This window comes from Lactuca sativa, chromosome 7 (assembly GCF_002870075.4).
Source record: "Lactuca sativa cultivar Salinas chromosome 7, Lsat_Salinas_v11, whole genome shotgun sequence".
Taxonomy (NCBI): domain Eukaryota; kingdom Viridiplantae; phylum Streptophyta; class Magnoliopsida; order Asterales; family Asteraceae; genus Lactuca; species Lactuca sativa.
In genome coordinates this window covers 195403346-195422533 of record NC_056629.2, presented here as the reverse complement: position 1 = coordinate 195422533, position 19188 = coordinate 195403346, and positions in this window count along the sequence as shown.

Below are 19188 nucleotides of genomic sequence, written 5' to 3'. Positions count from 1 at the left end.
CGTCATCTTAATTGACGTATCTTAGTATTTATTGTTTTGCCCTAATCTGCTTTATTACAAGTCTGATCTTTGAACAGGTTATTACAATCATAATGGACGCGACGCAATCAAACCCTATTAATATATCCAACAACATTGGTTCGACGACAAAGATTCCAATCTTATACACCCATGACTATGAAGTATGGGCGCATCATTTTGAAGATTACGTGATTGGATCGGAGGACAATGGTTTTCTCATATGGGAAGCCATCATCAACGGACCGTTTTCTCATTCTGCTACATCCAAAATAATCAAGACGCAAAAAGAGTACAACGATTTGCTCAAGGACGTGACGAATATTGCGCAAGATGAGAAAGATAAATTCCAGTGCAATATTAAGGCACTAAGGTTGATCAGATTCGCCCTTCAGTCCGACACATTCAGACTGGTCAGCTCATGCACTACGGCAAAGGAAGTGTGGGACAGACTTTGCGAACTGTATTCCACAGACGAAGATCTTGAACATTCTATCCAAACCTTGCTTCTATTTGAGTTTGGAGAATTCAGGCAAGGGGCCGAAGAAACGGTGACCCAAACGTTTGATCGCTTCAATCATCTTCTCAGCAAGATGATCAAACACGACATTGAAAGGAAGCTCATCGAACAAAAGGTTACTTTCTTGAACGGACTGAGATCTGAATGGAGAGCAGTAGTTTCCACAGTCAAAGCCCATGAACAGTTTAAATCATACTCTTTGGCGAAACTGGTGGGTATTCTAAAGTCCCAAGAGAAGATTGTGGTTCAAGAAAAGAACGTTGTTTCTAGTCTTGGTTCGCTGGCACTCTTATCTAAAAGTAAAGCCGTGATGGAGGATGAAGAGCTCAACTTGGAAGAATATGACCTCACAACTGAGGATTATGCCATGATGGTATCCAATCCTAAGAGGTTCATAAAGAAGAGATTCCCCAGCAACAAAAACCGAAACTGGCAGGGGAGTTATAGCTCTGAAAAAGCAAACAATGAACCGAAGGCTGAGGAGCTCAAAAAGGAACCGAAGGCAGATGGCGATTCCGGAGTAAGCTGCTTCTACTGTGGTGGCAAGAACCACTATGCTAAGGACTGTGTTCTTAAGAAGATGGCTGAAAAGGACGATGGAAGGGATGAGGAAGCCGTGCTGCAGAAGAGATTGGATGAGTTGAGAAAGAAAAAGTCTACCGCTAACCCTTCTATTAATGCTCTTATTGTGCAGGGTTCGGTTAATGACGATGAGTTCAGTAGCACCGAAGTTTGGTCTACTGACTCAGAAGACGAAGAAGTGAGGAAGCCTACTCATGGAAAGGCTTATATGGCTAAGGAGGAAAGCAGTGGTGGAAAATGCTTCATGGTGTTTGGCGTATCTCAAATGAGGGGATACAATACCGATGGAGGAAGCAATGGACCGAAGGTGCAGGAGGATATGTGCTTTACGGCCAAACCACTCAGCCAACAGTTCAATGAGCTCGATGAACTGATAAAGAAGGTACAATCTGTTTTTATTTCATCTAAAGTACCATCATCCTCATATGAGAAAGAACTAAAAAACGTTAATACAAGAATTTCTCATTTAGATAGCAGCTTAACTCAAACTCGAGTCACCAATTCTAACCTGACTGATCAATTAAGCAGGGTGGCGTCGAAGAGTGAGGAGCGGCGTATGTGGATTGAGTTAAAAGAGTCGGAATTAATCAAAGTCAAAGACGAAAACATTTATTTGCAGAGAGACAATTTGAAATTGTTAAAACAACGAAATGTTTTTTGTTTAATAGCTAAACGTTTATATTCCAATATTACTCAACTTCACTTGGACTGTGAGATAGGCAAAAAGATCCATCGTATGATTTTGCCCTTCCTAGAATTTAAGGAGGATGAAATCGATGCCGAAGCTTACAATTGTGAGAGTGTGATTTCGTCTGATGATGTCAACCCAACTTATCAAATTGGACTGGACAAAATTGAGTCCTTCATTAAATCCAAAGACCATAAGGACATGCTCAAAAATCTTTTGGACGAAAATGACAGACTTAAACTGAGAACCGAAACTATACAAAAGTTTGACTCTCTAAACGCCAAAGTAAGCTCAGAAAATAAAATCGATGTTGAAAATGCATCTGAGCTTAACGAGGACGAAAACATGAGTGAAATTTCTGTAGAGGATACGGTTGACTGCTCAGAATTTGTTAAAAGCGAAACTGAAAACCACAAAAATCTTATTTCTGAAAATTCTGTGGAATTCGCTAGATTGTCCCAACAAAAGTCCCCGAAATTAGTAGAAAAAGCTGTTGTGTATCAAAAAGTCAGGACCACTCCGAATCAGGTATACAAGGTGACTGGAGTAACCGAACATCAAACAGCTGAACTCACGGCTATTGTTAACGAAGACAATGCTGATGGCTGTGATGAGTTCTTATGGGAAGCTCCTATTGATAATGGAAACGAAACCGTTGGCCTATCTGAAAGAACCTCCTGGATGAAGAAAGGGAGATACATACCTGAACCCTTGAACAAGCCTGATAATTTCAGTGAACCAAGTACAAGTGGTACAAAAGACACTCCTCAAGAGGTTGATCGTTCAGCAAAAGAAGACATTCCTTCAACGCCAACAGCTCGAAGTGAAACTTCATCAGATACTCCTTCCACTTCCTCAGGGCAAACTGAATCTTCTTCAGATATTCCCTCTGCTCCCTCGGTTCAAAGAAAAACTCCTGAAGTTCAAAAGGAACCAGCCAAGGTGACATCAAAAGCGAAAGCGAACGTTCATCATCAACCTAAACAGATGAGAGACAAAAAGATAGAAAGGAACCTAAGATACAGGAAAAACCTTTCGGAAAGGAAACAATTCTGGCACTCCCAGAATGCATACTATTCACACAAAGACAAGAATCTGAAGTATGAAAACAATCCCGTACGAAAGGCTGAATGTTCCATCAACCGAAAGTCAAGGTTCGGTTCGCAAGAAAACAACAACCGAAAGTCAAGGTTCGGTTCACAAGAAGATACCAACCGTAAGTCAAGGTTCGGTTCGCAAGAAAACAACAACCGAAAGTCAAGGTTCGGTTCACAAGAAGATACCAACCGTAAGTCAAGGTTCGGTTCACAAGAGGATTTCAACCGAAACCAAAGGTTCGGTTCCAAGAACAACTCCAACCAAACGCAGAGGTTCGGCTCTAAAGTCAAAAGAGAACAAGACTCGAAGGTCAGCCCCTCCAATGATCAAAAGCAAAAGGGTCACCTAGAGTCATCAGCCAGGAAATCCTCCCCATCCAAATTCTCTCGTTCTAATTCTTCTCGTTCTTCTACTTCCACTCATTCATCTTCATCTAGTTCCAAAACTAATCCCGCTTGCCCTCAAAAACCTCATTCATCAGCTGAACAGAAGGGAAAGCAAAAGGTCAATGAATCCAAACCTGAGTTCAAAGCGAACCAACCCAATCTTAACAAAATAAAAGTCTACACCATTAAAAAGAAAGATGAAACAACTCTAATTAAAAAAACATATCTTGTTGACATCTCTCTAACTATTCCCGTTCCCATGAAAACCTCACATGGACCCAAGAAACTTTGGGTTCCTAAATCTGCTTAATTTTTGCAGGTTATAAGTGACGAGCAGTTTGACGAAGAATGGTACATCGACAGTGGTTGCTCGCGTCACATGACAGGGAGGAAAGAGGAGCTCAGGGAATATAGATCTCTTGCAAATGGTGGCAACGTTAAGTTTGGAAATAACTCTTTCGGCACCATAAAGGGATATGGGATGATAACAAATGGTAATTTTACCATAAGGAAGGTGGCCTATGTGGAAGGACTTCAACACAACCTCATCAGTGTATCTCAGCTTGTTGGAGGTACAGGTCTCAAAGTTTCATTCGATGATGAAGGTTCTGAAATCATAGAGAAAAAGACAAAGAAAGTGATTCTGAAGTCAGAGCGAAAGGGTGAAATGTTTCCTCTGAACATGAAACCCATCAAAGGAAACCCAGCCATATGTCTGCTATCAAAAGCTCAATCCGACGAAAGCTGGTTGTGGCACAGAAGACTCTCTCATCTCAATTTCAAAGATATCAACCGACTTGTCACTGGAGGTCATGTTAGGGGTCTTCCATTGCTCAAGTTTGACAGAGAGCATTTATGTGCTGCATGCGAAATGGGAAAGCAGAGTCGTCAAAGTCACCCATCTGTAATTAACACAAAAGTTGTCGAACCACTCGAATTGCTTCATATCGATTTGTGTGGTCCTTCATCTATTGAAAGCATCGGTGGTAGCAAGTACATTCTTGTTATCGTTGATGACTTCTCTCGATTTACATGGGTGTTCTTTCTAAAGCTCAAATCTGAAGCGACTCAAAAGCTGAAAGTGTTTATCAAGCAAATTGAAGTCCAGCTCAAGAAGGTCGTTCGCAACATCAGGAGCGACAATGGTCTCGAATTCAAGAACAGGGAGTTTGAAGAGTTTCTTGCAGAAAAGGGAATTAGCCATAATTTCTCAGCTCCCTACACACCACAGCAGAACGGGATAGTCGAAAGACGAAACCGATCTCTGTGTGAAGCTGCCCGAACTATGTTAAGTTTCGCTTCCTTACCTCTTTATTTTTGGGCTGACGCTATTTCTGCTGCTTGTTATACACAAAACAGGTCCTATCTCAACAAGCGATTCACGCTCACACCATATGAGATATTAAACAACAGGAAGCCCAATGTGAAATTTTTCCACGTTTTTGGCTCAAGGTGTTTCATCTTTAACTCTAAAGAACACCGCAACAAGTTTGATGTCAAAGCCGACGAGGGAATTTTTCTGGGGTACTCACTCACATCCAAGGCATACAGGGTCCTAAACAAACGTTCAAGAAGGATTGAAGAGACATACTATGTGACCTTCGACGATAACTATGTCAAGAAGCTACAGGCCATAGATGACACTGCCAGTGAAATCTTTCCTCAAACTGGCCAAGTCACAGTCTCAATCGCCAATTTGTACGACAATTTTCTGGAACTCTTTGACGAACCGGAAAAAGCTTCTCTCTCCGAAGCAGGTGCAGCCGACAACAAAATAGATCATATGAAGCAGATTGTCGAAGATGCTGCAAGAAGAATGCATGAAGGAGAATCGCCTGCTGATGAATCTCCAACCAACAATGCTTCAGTCGAGGGGGAGCCAAGTTCTCTTGTCGAGGGGGAGCCTAGCTCACAAGTCCAGGGGGAGCCAAGCTCTACTACTTCAACCGAAGGTCCTTCATCAACCGAAGGTAACTCTCCAACCGAAGATGCCCCTCCAAACGAAGGTGCTTCAATGCCTGAAAGTCCAGCACCGCAAGAAACCCCTGAACCTCATGTTTCTCAAGACTCATCAATTGAGGGGGAGCATGATGATATGACGCTTGATTTCGATAGCCAATCTGAGCCTGAAGAGGTGATCAACGCTGAACTAGATCCAACCTTCGATCCGAATTACCCTCCTCTTACAAAATGGACCAAAGATCATCCTATCTCTCAAGTAGTTGGTGATGTATCTGAAAAGGTTCTGACCCGATCTCAACTGAAGGCAAAACAGACATCCTTATTCTCAAAGGTTGAGTTTTGTATGTTTAACTCATTTGTATCAAAAGTTGAACCGAAGACAGTGAACACTGCCCTCGATCACTCTGATTGGGTTCAAGCAATGCAAGACGAACTGAACGAGTTCGAAAGGAACAAAGTCTGGCGCCTCATTCCAACTCCTCCGGATGCTTCAGTTGTTAGTCTCAAATGGGTTTTTAGAAACAAAATGGACAAGGAAGGTAATGTCATAAGGAACAAGGCTCGTCTGGTTGTCAAGGGATACTGTCAGGAAGAAGGGATAGATTACGAAGAGACGTTCGCTCCAGTAGCTAGGCTAGAATCTGTTAGAATATTTCTGGCCTACGCTGCTCACAAAAACTTTGAGGTTTTCCAAATGGACATCAAGTGTGCATTTCTCAATGGAGAACTCGAAGAAACTGTGTTTGTGGAGCAACCTCCTGGGTTCGTGAACGAAAAGTATCCAAATCATTGCTATATTTTGGATAAAGCTGTGTACGGCCTCAAACAAGCTCCGAGGGCCTGGTATGAAACGCTTACAAAATTTTTAAAGATGTCCAAATTCAAACAAGGTTCGGTTGACCCAACCTTCTTTCGCAAAAAGGAAGGTAACCACCTTATGATAGTTCAAATTTATGTCGATGACATCATCTTTGGTTCTACAAATCCCAGCTTAACAGCTGATTTCAGAAAGTTGATGGAGACTAAGTTTGAAATGAGCTCAATGGGTCCTATTAACTTTTTCCTTGGTTTAAATATAAGACAGGGACCCGAAGGCATCTTTATCAATCAGGAAGCTTACACGAAGACTCTCCTAGCAAAGTTTGGCATGATGGGAGACTCAAAAGTCAAAGTCCCAATGGCATTCGGCACCAAACTTACCCCTTCACTAGATAAACCGGCTGTCGACATCACGCTCTATCGTCAAATGATCGGCTCGTTGATGTATCTAACTGCTAGCAGGCCTGATATCATGTTTTCTGTATGTTATTGTGCTCGATTTCAGGCTAACCCACGCGAACCTCACATGCTGGCAGTGAAGAACATCCTACGCTATCTCAAGCGAACCGCCTCCTTAGGTCTATGGTATCCATCCAATTCAGGCTTCTTCGTTCAAGCCTATTCTGATGCTGACCTTGGAGGATGTGGACTCGACCGCAAAAGCACAACTGGTGGCTGTCAATTTCTTGATGGGAAGTTGGTCAGCTGGCAATCCAAGAAACAAACATGTGTGTCGCTGTCTACTGCTGAAGCGGAATACATTGCCGCTGCATCCTGCACATCACAAGTGGTTTGGATCCAGAGTCAACTTCGAGACTATGGACTCAATATGAAGAAGATCCCTCTGTATTGTGACTCTGAAAGTGCAATTAGGATCTGTCATAACCCGGTGCAACACTCTAAAACCAAACACATAGCACTGAGGTATCACTTCATCAAAGATCATGTGGAAGATGGAAATGTCGAAGTTCACTTCGTAAGAACCACTGATCAACTGGCTGACGTCTTTACCAAAGCTCTTCCAGAAGCATCGTTCAATAAAATATTGCAAGGGCTAGGAATGATGGAATCAGAGTCAGTACCTCACACTACCTCTCAATCTCAAACGTAAGAAGCGAATCCAACCGAACGTTCGGGTTCGGTTCAACCATTTCACTCGCTCATTACTTCAAAGGTAGTTTTTCTGTGTTGTATATTTCTTGTGCAAAATTTGTTTTTCTTTATGTAAAAAGTTTTTTTTATATTGCATATCTAAACTCCTTGGTTTCTTAAAAATTTTCCAAAACCGAAACCGCCAGAAGGTTCGGGTTCGGTTTTTCAAAATTTTCAAGAACCGAAACCAACCGAAGGTTCGGGTTCGGTTTTTCAAAATTTTCCTGAACCGAAACCAACCGAAGGTTCGGGTTCGGTTTTTCAACTTTTTCCAACCGAAACTAACCGAACGTTCGGGTTCGGTTTTTCAATTTTTCCAAAGTTTCTTTTTATATATCAAAACTCCAAAAATATTTTTTTTTCGTGTGCTCATTTGTTTAAAGGATTATATTTCATAACTTACTTAAGTGTCCCTAGAAGCATGCTGCTGTATGTGTCCCAAGCCTCATAAGATTTTGAATAATAGCCTTCATGACCTGGTAAACACAAACCTTGTCTTCCCAATAAGGCTAACTCATTTATTCTAATCGTGAGCTACCTCACTCTCTTCTCACATGAGTTCAGAGTCTCCTGCTTGGTCCTTTTGTTCGCAGCAGAGGTACTATGTCTTCTTTCACCATCCCCATTACACTTCTCCATAACATTCGTTTCATCACTGTAACCCTTGAGACTCTCAGCAACTACCACTGAGGTTTATGGTTACACAACATCTGTGTTTGTGATCTTAGCTTCGTGCCACTACGAGCTGAGTGAAACCCAAAATTCAACACCAACGAATTGACGGTGACCAATTAACTTGATCAAGTTTTCACCAATGAATTAACGAATGTACCTTCATGAAATCTCAATTTCTTTTCTTTTTGCGTGGTTCCAATGAAATTGTTACACACCATGACATTTCTTCCCAAGGGATCCAGTTTTAAATTTTTATCTGAGATTTCATATTAATCCAAGCCACTACAAAATCAACTCAAACCTACTTGTTCAACAGACTACACTGGTCTCACAAGTACTTTGTTCACGTTCGTTCTTATATCAAGAATTGAACTGTTGAATCAAAGCGAAACCACCCTTAATTTGCCTTATTAAAAGAAGCCTTTCAACATTTATTAATGAATGTTTGATCGTAATTCAACGGGATTCCACACTAACACTTTGAGGTCTTTCTTGACCTTGAAGGAAGAGATTCGTGCCCGGGATCATCAGTTTCGTGTCATTATTGACATCACAGATTATCCTAAAAAGAGTTGCTTTACTTCTTTATTTTTTCTACACTCTCTGCATGAAAATCCAAGATTTTCAAAAATTCCGTTACTAATTATTTTACAGGCTGGATATTTACTGGATGGTTACAAATGAAGTTGTGGTCAAAAATTAGCCACGTGGATCATTAATTGGAAACAGCCGTTTAAAAGGGGATAAGACAAAAAGTTGCTGACTCGGCGGGAGTTAAAAGGATAGAAATTCAAACGACGGTAAAAAGGAGGGCGCGTGAATTTGAAACGGCCGCGCTTTTTTTGACACTTGAGGACGTGTGTGCAATGTCGAAGCGTCATATCTCTGAAGTTACAGGCGCGTGTGGAAATGGAAACGATTTCTCTCTCTGAACCGGCGCTTATTGGGCGGCGTGATCTTTGGATTCTGACACTCTCTCTCCTACGTGATCATCGCACGTCCCAACTGTCACCAATCAGTCACTCCAACAAAACCCGTTTCGTATTTCCATAAGAGATTTGAAACGATTTTTCTCTCTCCTATCACCTACTATAAAAACCCATCAACATCACCTTTTACCTCTTTACTGCCTCATACTTTCCAAAGCAAAAATACTTCCAACCTCTCTCCCGGTCATCTTCTTCTCCAAACCTGCAACAATGGCTGAATCTTCATCTGTTCATGCAACGTCTCAGATTCTTCCCATCAGACCCCAGCAATGCCTTGTCATCGATCTGAATCCACTGGCATATGATCCATACATGTCGCCGGTCATCGAATGCCTCAAGTACTCCCAGCTTGCTCCGGCATTGTCCAGAATTGAAACGGTGCCAATGGTGGCTCTATCTCAGGTCTATGCGACGGCCTACTACGACAAGGGCGTCGACCGGGTATTCTTTGAAGTGGGAGATCACAAGACTTCAATTTCTCGCCCCCGTTTCTGCACTTTGTTAGGGTTTGCCGCTGACCCATCGCGAGTTAACCCGGAGACGATTCCGGTTGGAATGTTATACAGCATGTTCTACAACATGGGCTACACGGAAGTTCTCACCTCCGTCGCCAGGTTCAAGAAGTCCGGCCTACCGCCCCAGTGGAATGGGTTATTTACAGTTCTCTTCAAGGGACTGTCAGAGAGGAGCTCAGGATCTGACGGTGCAAGTCGTCTTTTCCTTTCTATAATGTACGACGTGTACAATGGGATAAACCTGGATTATGGGTTTGTCCTCTGGCAACAGCTGCTTCAGAGCCTTTCTTCCACTTCTCGACACTCCGAGGTGTCGCTGGCCCGGTTCTGGATCTTGATCACAAGATGGGTCATGGACAGGTTTGAGGTCCCAACTGCTGATGGTGCATCGATGTCTTCTATTGGTACGTTCCATACCAAGAAGATCATCGTCTCGGATGCATCAAAATTCTCATTTATTGGCTCCATCCCGGAGACTATGTATGGAAGTGTGCCCTCAGACAGCAGTATGATCAGGGCGATCAAGGAGTTAGGGCCATCTGGTCCGAGGGAACTGACACCGGACATGCTGCGATCGATTCATGATGCCGACAAACCGGTGGCCAGGGGTAAGAAGGCAGACAAGGGGAAGAAACCATCCAAAGCCCCAAAACCTTCTCCCAAGAAGCGCAAACAACCGAAGGCTGCTTCATCCCCACAACCTAAAAGGAGGAAGACCCAACAAAAGCGAAAGCTAGTCATTCCCTCCTCATCAAGTGAATCCGAAGGTGGGAGTTCGGACTCTGAGGGATCACAAGGAGACGAATCTCCTCAACGAGGCTACACACCCCCTCGGTCCCCAACCCCGGAGATGGAACTTCACCAATCACCAGTTCCTTCCCCTCCACCCACAATACCTATTTCCATTCCCACCATAAACCCCACTATACCCCCAACCTCATTCCCTATACCCCCACCCATATTCACCACATCAACCGAAACACCACCTGTAACCGAAACCCCTCCCGTAACCGAACCTCCACAAACCGAAACCCATACACCACCACCACCCGAAACTAATCCCCCACCCACTCAACCTGAACCCACCAAACCCATAACACCCCCATCTTCACCACCACCTCAATCTCCAGAGGACGCCTCCGATGGCGATGATCAATACCTTGGTGGTGATCACATGAACTTTGATTCGGTCTATTATAGTCCGTTTCAAGTTCAAAGTGATGAGGAGGATGATGCTCCAGTGACAAAGAAGCATCTTCGCGAGCTTAACGAGAAGGTTGATCAACTTCTCGCCTCCTCTTCCAACCAGCAGTCCTCTTTATCTGAAGCTGCCCTTCAGAAGATAGTTGATGCCTTCTCCAGGGCTCAACATGATTCAATGGCCTCAGTCACTGCTGCGATAGACGCCTCCACCCGAGCCTGTGTGGCTGCGACCGAAAAAGTCGATAAACTATTATTCGACGCTTCTGACCTGCTGAAGTCCTTGCAGGAAAGCGCCAATGCCACAAAGACAACTTTGGAACCGATTGTTCAGCAATTGGCCAAGTTCGTCTCGACGGAGTTGACTTCGTTCGCTACCCTCCGACAAAATCTCAGCGACGACAACTCGGCACTCCGTGCCTCCATCGATGCCCGTCTGGCAAAACTACAAGAGGATCTTGCGGCAGAGAACTCTCTGATGGACGTTCTGGCGAGTAAAACAACTGCCCTAAAGGTCAAGAGCACGCAACTTTCCAACTCCGAACAACAATTGGAAGCTCTTCGATCCGAGAGGGAAGTCATAAAGACGTGTGTTTCGGATGTCCACGCCGCTCTATCCAACATCCTGGAAGCACACGACCCCATCCTTAATCATTCGGTGAGGCGCACCCTCGCTGAAAAGCTCTCCCCGGCCATGGACCTCTTAAGCAAGATTGAAGGCCTGCCGAGTTTCGTGTCCATTCCGAAACAAGGGGGAGATGAGAAGAAAGGATCGAAACCACCTCCTTCCTCCAAAGCTACTCACACCACCGAACCACCCCCAACTGGTCATGCCTCGGGTTCGGGTGTGAAGAACAAGGGTAAAAACATAGCAGAGGGAGGAGATGACGATGAAGATGAAGATGAAGACAAGGAAACCATTGCCGACATGTTGAAATGGAAAAACAGTCGCAATGCTGAAGATGATGCCAGTCGTGTGGTGCGTGAGGCTGAAGAAGCCGAACGGAAGCAAAAAGAAGCCCACGATCTCCTTGAGAGCCGAAAGCTGCTCTTCCCTGCCTGGACCAGGGATCGTTTGATAAAAGAGGCCATAGAGACTCCAAGCATACTATGGCTCGAGCCAGTGATATCGTTCAACTGCAACAACACCATCGATTCACAGTTCGATATGCCACTAACTCGAAAGGCGTTCGTCTTCCACGCCTTCTCCAAAATTTTCGAAGTCCCGCATCCGAACGATGAGCTTGACAGGGAGCTCATTGACTTCTACCTGGAGGCCGCTCGCCCTCAATACCTTACATGGAGCGCCCAGAAGATTGTCAATGTTCGGGTGATGAAGCCTTTTGCCGTGGGGAGATTCACAAACGTCAAGTTCAAGCTTATCCGAGGATCTGCAAGAACTGCTCACATGATCTCTCTGGCGGATCTGCCCAATCTGAACCCTCATGATTGGATAGTCTTGTACAATATCCTGCTGACAAACGAAGCCGAATATGGTCCCATCTTAGACCATGTCAAAAGGATGCTGGCATGCTATATCATGGAGGTGGCCCTAATGGATCAGGAGGTTGCCACAGTTTTTAAGAAGAAACCGAAAGTCAAGCCTGTGGGATCGGCCAGTGATCTGAATCAAATGAAAATGGGCAAGATAGATTCGAGGCGAAACTCAGTGATGTTCACCAGAGCCGAAGGACAGAAATGTCTATTCGCTTTAGCTGACAAGCACCTTTACACCACTACCTGCTTGGAACACGTCTTATCAATCATCAAGCGGTGTAAGGACAATTCGCCTGATGACATCAAGTACTTCAATGATATGATCAATTGGTACATCTGGTTTAGACAGACCATCCTCTCAATAACCAAGTGTCTGTTTAGTACCGTGAAGAAGAAGGTACCAGCTTCAGCCGCCGACCCAAGTAAGAAGTGAAGGTCTCGCTCCAAATTGACGCAAAGGGGGAGATTGTTGGGCTGGAGATAGTTTTTGATGTTGCGTCTTTTGGGCTCGTTAGATTAGCCTTGTATTCTCCGGTTTGGGCCTGTCCAAGCGAGAGCCTTTTATGTATAGTATTTAAGTTAATGCTTGCATGCATATTAGGTTAAGATTCAAGATTCAAGATTTCAGATTTAACATTCGAGAGTTTTACGATATTGCTTTCTTGTAATCTTCTAATCCTTTAAGTTGATGTTCTTAATCGAGCTCTTCTAAGGATTTTATTTAATCATTCAACACGATTGATTCAAGCTGTTTTGTTCTTAATATTGCGTTCTGCTTTGTTTTTAATATTGTGTTCTTGCTGTTTCATATTCATATACTTGTTCAAGATCTAATCGATCTTCATAGATTAAAAGTTGTTTTAATCCCATCAGCGGTCTGTCTTCTCTTTTCTCTAAATTTCTGTCATGATCAGAAAAATGGGCGTTTTGAGATCGCCAGAACTATTTCCGCTCTGAGAGATTCTTTTTGTATCTCAGATTCCTTTGCTTCTTTTGATCCTTCACTTGCTTCAGCTGTCTGTGGATGTTGGCTTTTTGCTTTTGCTTCCTGTCAGTCGGTTCACTTTGAACTGATGATGTTTCGCTTGAAGGAATGACTTCTTCTATAGGAACTTCTTTTGTACCACTGGTACTTGGCACATCGAAGTTGTCAGGCTTGTTTAGTGGCTCTGGCACATATCTGCCTTTGGTTTTCGGGGACGTTCGCTCTGACAGACCAACAGTTTCGTCAGCATTATCTATAGGAGCAGACCAGAAAAATTCATCACAGCCATCTGCATTATCTTCATTTACAATGGCGGTGAGTTCGGCTGTTTGATGTTTGGTTACTCCTGTGACCTTATACACCTGATTTGGTGTTATTCTCACCTTTTGGTACACAACTACCTTTTCTTCTAGAATCGGGGACTTATTTTGGGACAAATGAGCAAACTCCACAAAATTTTCAGAAATAAGATTTTTGTGGTTTTCGGGTTCGCTCTTGACAAACTCAGAACAGTCGACTTCATCCTCTACAGAAATTTCACTCATATCATCATCCTCATTGAGCTCATATACGTTTTCAACATCAATTTTATTTTCTGAGCTTAAGTTGGCATTCAATGAGTCAAACTTTTGTATGGTTTCGGTCTTTAGTTTCAGTTTATCGTTTTCATCCAAAAGGTTTTTCAACATGTCCTTATGGTCCTTGGACTTTATAAAAGATTCGATTTTGTCCAGACCATACATATACGTCGGATTCACATCATCAGACGAAACTACACTTTCACAATTATATGCTTCAGCGTCGATTTCATCTTCCTTAAATTCAAGGAAGGGTAAAATCATGCGATGAATTTTCTGCCCTATTTCACAGTTCAAGTGAAGTTGAGTGATGTTAGCATAAAGAAGTTTAGCAATTAAACAAAAGACATTTCTTTGTTTCAAAAGTTTTAAATTGTCTCTTTGCAAATAAATGTTTTCATCTTTGGTTTTAATCAGCTCCGATTCCTTCAGCTCTATCCACATCCTCCGTTACTCACTCTTGGAAGACACCCTACTTATTTGGTCAGTTAGGTTAGAATTGGTGACCCGTGTTTGAGTTAAACTGCTATCTAGATTTGAGATTCTTGAATTTAAGCTTTTTAATTCTTTTTCATACGAATTTTGTGGGACTTTAAATGAAACAAAAACGGATTGTACCTTCTTGATTAATTCATCAAGCTCATTGAACTGCACGATGAGAGATTTTGCTGTGAAGAATAGGTCCTCTCGCTCCTTGGTGTCCTCATTCCCACCATCCGTATTGTATCCCCTCATTTGAGATACATCTGTCACCATCAAGCACTTCTCGCCGCTTTCTTCACCTATTGCAACGTATGTCTTTCCATGAGATGGCTTCCTGACCTCATCATCCTCTGAGTCGGTTGACCAGACCTGCACGCCACCGAACTCATCATCCGCTGCCGAACCCTGCACAATTAAAGCATTCATTGAAGGGTTAGCAGTAGCTTTCTTTCTCTTGATCTCTTCCAGCTTTTTCATCAACAAGGCCTCTTCATCTTTCTCCTCATCCTTCTCTGCCATTTTCTTTAGAACACAGTCTTTGGCATAGTGGTTCTTTCCTCCACAATAGTAGCAGTTCACACCTGAATCTCCTTCAACTTTCGCCTCTTTCTTTGGTTCGTCTGTCTTCGGTTCCTCCTTGACCTTTTCAGAACTGTAGCTTCCCTGCCAATTTCGGTTCTTATTGGTAGGGAACCTTTTCTTAATGAACCTCTTTGGATTCGATACCATCATTGCATAGTCTTCAGAAGTAAGATCATAGTCTTCTTAATTAAGATCTTCATCTTCTACCACACTTTTGCTTTTGGACAAGAGTGCCAAGGACCCTAAACTGGAGACAACATTTTTCTCTTGTAAAACAATCTTTTCTTGGGATTTCAAAATCCCCACCAGCTTTGCCAACGAATAGGATTTAAATTGCTCATGAGCTTTAACAGTGGACACAACCGCTCTCCACTCGGATCTAAGGCCATTCAAAAAGGTTACTTTTTGCTCAATCAACTTCCTTTCTATATCGTGTTTGATCATTTTTCTAAGAAGATGATTGAAGCGATCGAACGTCTGAGTAACAGTTTGATCTGAATTCTGCTTAAATTCACCAAACTCAGACAAAAGCAAGGTCTGAATAGAATGCTTCAAATCTTCATCTGTAGAATATAGCTCTCGCAGCCTATCCCATATTTCTTTTACAGTGCTGCATGAACTCACTAGCCTGAATGTATCTGATTGCAGAGCGAATCGAATCAGTCTCAATGCTTTAATGTTGCATTGAAACTTTTCCTTTTCGTCTTGAGCAATATCCTTTACGTCCTTTAACAGATCATTGTACTCCTTATGAGTTTTAATGATTTTTGACGTTCCAGAGTGAGCAAATGGTCCAGAAACGATTGCTTCCCAAATAAGGTATCCATTGTCTTCCGATCCGATGACATAATCTTCAAAGTGATGTGCCCAGACTTCGTAATCCTGGGTGTAAAGGATAGGAATCTTCGTTTTCGATCCAATGCTGTTAGAGATGTTGATGGGATTAGATTGTGACTCGTCCATGCTTGATCGTTTTTAACCTGTTTGAAAGATCAGAGTTGTAATATTTAATATTAGGGCAAACAAATAAATGCTGAGTTACGTCAATAATGGAGTGACGGCTCAATAAATATTAGTTAATGCAGAATAACCCTAATCGCAAACTCTTTCACAGAAAAGATGTGTATGAATTACACAGCCTCCTGCTCTGATACCAATTCATGAGTTATCAATTAACTCTTTGATCGATTAGATCTTTGTAACAGGTATGCGATGAACGTAAAAACAGTGAACAAAACACAAGTATGAATCAATATGTGTCGAATGATTAGATTACTCGATCCTCAGCAGAGCTCGACTAAGAACTTCCACTGTAGAGGATTCTAGGGTTACAAAAACAAGAACGATAAATCTGCTGAACAATAATACTCTAATCGTTACTAATCGTCCTCATTCTAGGATGCATTCAAGCATCTATATATACTAAACCCTACAAAACTCACGGATGGATAGGCCCATACCGGAGATATATATTGGACTAGCTAACGAGCCCAATAGACGCAACACAAAATACGACCCAACACTTATCTTTAAATAAATAAAGAATGTCGCAGTGTAACTTGGTTTAGTTAATTACACATTTATAGCATTTTGTTTCTCTACATCCATGTAAGCATTGGGAATAATTGATACTTCGAACTCCAGGTGGTAAAGAAGTTGATGATTTTGAATCGAAAATGAACTTGAAAAACATCTATGAATCTCAATCGATATCTGATTTGAGCTAACATTAATTTTGAGCTTAGGAAGAAGGAGGTAAATTAGAGAAAGACCTATGTACCATATCGACGGTTTCGTTCCTAATTCGTTATAAGTTAAGCGACATATCACCACCTATTTTCGACATCAGTGAACGACAGCAGCGAAGCCATATCATCACCCATCTTCAACTTGCGGAAACACGTGTGTCAAAAGTTGAGGGAATCTGAAAACGGAGAATCAAATTTAGGAAAGGAAAAGGTAGGGCAATTGGAAGCGAGAAAGAAATCAGTGATTTGTTGTAAAGAAAGAAGAAGGAGATGTAATGCCGAGTAAGAAGGCAAGTGTTACGTATGTGGATTAAAGCCAGCGGAGATTGTTATCGCCTCCTTCTTCGGTAGGAGAAGAAGCGGAGAAGACGGTGGTGGAAAACCGGTACTTCCAAAGCAATTGCCTTTGCAGGAACGACAGAGGCGGTGGAGGGAAAACTGTTATTCAGGCGGTGAATCAACAATTTAAGGAACAACATGCACAACAAAGGAGAAGATGCAAACAGGAAGAAGGGAGCGGAGGGTTCAATCGATTTACAAAAACCATCATAAACAAAGAGCCGTTTCTGACCAAACAGCATGAAGATGGGAGAAAGGCGGGAGAAGAAGAGAGATAGAAGCAGGCCTTAGAGGAGAAGCGGGGGAGGAAGGGTTCTTCTTGTATGTCGATGCTTTTAGAGAGAGACGATGGGTTTTGGAGCCGATGGAAGCTTCTTGATGTGTAGAAACATGGAGCGGTGATGTGTAGATGGAGCGGTGGACATGTGGCTAATATGTGTATGTTTTTATTGGAAGTAGAAGCGGTGGACGGAGACGTATACAGAAACTTTGTAGAGAATAGCATTAACTACCCACAAAAGCAAGAAAGCCAAACGACAATTTAGAAGAAACGAAACAAAGAGAAGAACAGAAAATTAGAATAAGGTCAGCCACAAGTGACAATAGAGAAATAAACAAAGGATCAAAATTGCCAAAAACTTAGCAAGTTAACTGTAGCTAAGCCAAGAGAATTTTAATATATATATATATATATATATATATATATATATATATATATATATATATATATATATATATATATATATATATATATATATATATATATATATATATATATATATAATTTATAATTTTAACGACCAATTGATTAATGTATTTTAACTCATTTTTTTAGCAACATCTATTTATCCATCCTTGCATCAACTATCACACCATAAAAAACATGGTTGTAAGAAATATATATATATATATATATATATATATATATATATATATATATATATATATATATATTTGTAACTAGTATCTATTGTGTAACTGTATAAATATATCATAGCCATTGGATCAATGAAAAATAAAATCGTTCTTGAAAAAATATTATTATGTTTATTATTATTTTTTTCTTAATAATTCAAATTTCAAAATTTCTTAGGGGTAATTTGGACATTTTATGTATCTTTATTTAAGGAAACAAAATAATAAATTCTATATTTTTTGGAAACAAATTTATTATTGTTATTTACATTTACATTAAAAAATTAATTTTAGGAATAATTCTGGTAAGAATATAAAAATTAAAATTGTAAATTTATGAATCTTGTGAAGAATGTAAACTTTTTTTTTGAAGAAATAAAAGATATTCCGGTAAAAATGAAAACTAATAACAATTCCAAATTTGTAAACATTCTTCTTGAAGATCCACTTGTTTCCAACAATCTTGTTGTTAGGGATGTCAACGGGGGCAAACGGGATGAGGAGTGCAACACCCGCCCCCGCCCCCGAAATGTCCAACCTTTCTATCCCCACCCCCACCCCGAATCCCCCTTATTACCCCCGCCCTACCCCCATTCCCCCACCCTTGATTGATATTTGGTTGCCTTTTTTGGGCTAAAAGAAGTTGTCGTTTGGGCTAAAAGAAGCTATTTTTTAAGTAACAAATATTTATTTATAGCAAAAATTTACATGTTAAAAAAAGTTATGACATCGTAAAAACATTATACTAACAACTTAAAAACATGTTTTTTGTTGAATTTTGGAAGCTTAAAATCATGTTATTGTTTATTATATTTATATAATTAATATAACTAATATATGTATAATTTATTAACGGGTAGGGGTGCAAACGAGCCGAGCCGAGCCCGAGCCTGTCCAGGCTCGGCTCGGGCTCGTTTAAGTTATATAAGGCTCGAGCTCGAGCTCGACTCGATTCGAGCTTCCTTGTAATGAGCTCGGCTCGAGCTCGTAAAGAATTATACAAGCTCGGCTCGGGCTTGGGCTCGACTCGGTTTTTATCTGACGTGTCTAAATAAGCTTAAGCCCGGCTCGAGCTCGTTAAGAACCTCGTTTACTAATACCCTAAATCCATAATTCCCCTAATAAGTTTTTATTTTAATATATTTAAATAATATTAAATTATATTATTTAAAGGCTCGTTTAGGCTCGCGAGCCTAATCAAGCTTAATGACATAGGCTTGAGCTCGAGCTTGTCTAATAAATGAGCTTAATATTAAGCTCGAGCTCGGCTCGGGCTCGTTTAATATCGAATTCGAGTCGAGCTTTTAACGATCCGATCTCGAGTAGCTCGCGAGTAGCTTGGATCGTTTGCACCCCTATTAACGGGGGCCCCATGGGGTTTCAGGATGAGACTGCCCACCCCTGCTACCGCCTCGCCCCCGATTTTTTTAATAAATACTCCCACACGGGATAGGCCC